Consider the following 3,103-nt stretch of genomic DNA (forward strand, 5'->3'; position numbering starts at 1 on the left):
ACAGGAAATATAGTTTTTTTGTGACACGTACATTACCTCTTTAGCAATTATAACGTGGTCACCCCTTTAAATTTAGATACAATTAAGGCGCAAATCATAAAGCCTATAACATTGTGTGTTATACCAAACCATAGGTCTACTAGCTTTTGCAAAACGACTTGTGTTTTAACATCCATGTACTTAAATGTTTTAGTCCTTAAATATTTTCCTATTGTTCCACCGCACTTTAGCGTGCTATACCATCATACTCTAGCTAACAAACAACCATCGCACTTTAGAGTGAAACAACGTCGTACTTAAGCGTAGAGCATCGCACTTTAGCGTGACCATCACACTTTAGAGTACCATCGCACTTTAGAGTCCTAAATATATATAACTGACCAATGCGGACCTTATTTTCGCATTCCTATTAAGAGCCCACAACACAGACAATTTGTTTTTTTTCTAATTCAACAGAATACAAATTATATTAATAGGAATGAATATGCTTGTGCTGTTCCGAAATATATCATGTTTGTATTGTTTGCAATAACAGTTGTCATCCATTCGTTTGATGTGTTTGAACTTTTGAATTTGCCATTTGATTTGGGACTCTCCTTTTTGAATTTTCCTCGGAGTTCAGTATTTTTGTGTTTTTACTTTTTTTTTCAACCTTGATATATATTTTACACCATATCGAAAATACATATATAACTGCATCACTAACTAGTATGTGATTAAATTCAATTGAATTATATTGTTCAGTTGTCCAGTCCTTGCGCGGGTTAAGGTTCTATATCATGCAGGAGTCTGATGTTCAGTAGTTGTCGTTTGTTGATGTGGTTCATAAATGTTTCTCGTTACTCGTTTTTTTTTTATAAAGTTGTTTTCTCGTTTGAATCGTTTTACACTAGTCATGTTTGGATCCCTTTATATCTTGCTGTTCGGTGCAGCCAAGGCTCCGTGCTGAAGACCGTTCTTTGACCTATTATGTTTTACTTTTACAAATTGCAACAGAATTGATAGTTGTCTTATATCTATATATTATCATTAGTATTTGACAGAAGTTAAATCTAAATATTTGCTTTCGAAAAAGTGACAAATTTATTTAATGCTTATGTATGAACCTTCTAGAACAAATCATTAACTCTGTGCTTTTGGTTCAATTTGATCTTTAATTCGTTAATACGTTTCAGAAAATAGTCATATCAAAAGTATATGTACTCTTTTTTTTTAAATTTTAATGGTATAAGTCAACGTTTAATTGAACAAATGTTGCAATAACAAAAACAAGAGTATAATTGTTTTAAAAAGAGCTGTTAATTCTAATATAAATTAAACAGATGTGGTATACTGGCTTATAAGACAAAATTTCATATAACGTAGGTTTATGCAATTATATGCAAACGTATGACCTTCAACAATGAACAAAACCCATATTGTATGGTTTGCAATTTAAAATCCCCAACATGACAAATTAACACATAAAAAACTTAAAACGGAACATTTATATAAAAACAATTAAAACGATTAACAAACAGCGACAAACAACAATAAACGACAACAACTTGATAACCAGCTCCTTACTGATGTCATGTACGTATGTAATGTCGCTGGGTTAAACATGATTGTTAGCGCACGTCCTTCTCCTAGCATGGGACAATGGTTTGATAGCAAAACATAAGTCAATTATATCTAATGAATCATGTTCACCCAGTTTGTTTTGCGTTCCTATGTTTCACAGATATTTTAAGAAAATAATGTGTTAAAAGACTACAAAAAATACAAGTTGCATCTTCACAAGACTCATTAAACACGTTAAATGTCGCTCGACTCGAACCAGTAGTAAAATCAAAACAATAAAGAAGTTGAAACGTATTTATAACCAATACCTTAAATTCAAATCTGGTTGATGTTGTTGATGTCGTTTCTAACATATCATTAATGTTTAAATTGATATTTCCGATAGATATAAAAAAAAAAAAAAAAAAAGGAAACTTGATTTCTCAGATTGTTTCATCGGTTTGATTTTAACGAGAATCCAAAGCAACATATTTTTGGACATTATTATGCAAATAATGCCAAAACGCATTTGTTTGTCAATCTGAGAACGATACTTACGTACAGAAAATGAGGTAGCAATGCGCCAACCATCGTCTTAGCAGGCGATTATTTGGGGAAAATTTGATCTTCACTGTTAACATTATTGCCTGAAATGTTTTGAAAAAAGAATGACAAAATCTGGATGTAATATTGTGATATTCATATTTAAATTTTAACTTGAATTAAATTCTCAATTTTAAATTAAACTGCTTACTTCTGAAACGCATTCGAGTTAAAAATTTATCGTTTTGTTATGGAACGTAAATATATGTGAGGTCCAGCATTAACATGTTTTGACACTGATAACGTATTCGCATGAAACAATAATTATAGTGCAGCATCGTATTTAATGTTCATTTTTATAGAATAACGTCACCAATTTTCATGGCATCAATCCACAATCAATGTTGTGAAGACATACGCGCAGATGGCGTATTACTTATTTTGAATAAATGTAAGAAGATGTGGCCAATGACACGACCCTCAACCCAGGTCACAATTTGTAAAAGTATACCACTATAGGTCAAAATACGGTCTTCAAAGCGGAGCCTTGTCTCTCATCGACCAGCAAGCTATAAAGGATACAAAGTGACTAGTGTAACCCATTCAAACAAGAAAACCAACGGTCTTTTCTGTATAACAAAAAAAACCTAACGAAAAACACTTATGAACCTCTGCCGGTGGACTATCAGTCCTCGAGGATATCATCAGCTCAGTAGTCAATACTTCGGGACTGATATGATTTATAATACATTTGACTTTTCTACCCTGTACACAAGTATTCCACATTCCAAACTAAAAGACAAATTGAAAGAGTTGATATTACTTTGCTTCATAAAAAAGAATGGCCAACGTAGATACAAGTATCTTGTCTTAGGGAGGGATAAATCCTACTTTGTAAAGAATCACTCTGATTCAAACAAAAAATTCTCTGAAACTGATATTATCAAGATGCTTGATTTCTTGATTGACAACATATTTGTTACGTTCGGAGGACGTGTTTTTCAACAGACTGTCGGCA

Source organism: Mytilus edulis, chromosome 14 (genome assembly GCF_963676685.1).
Source record: "Mytilus edulis chromosome 14, xbMytEdul2.2, whole genome shotgun sequence".
Lineage (NCBI taxonomy): Eukaryota > Metazoa > Mollusca > Bivalvia > Mytilida > Mytilidae > Mytilus > Mytilus edulis.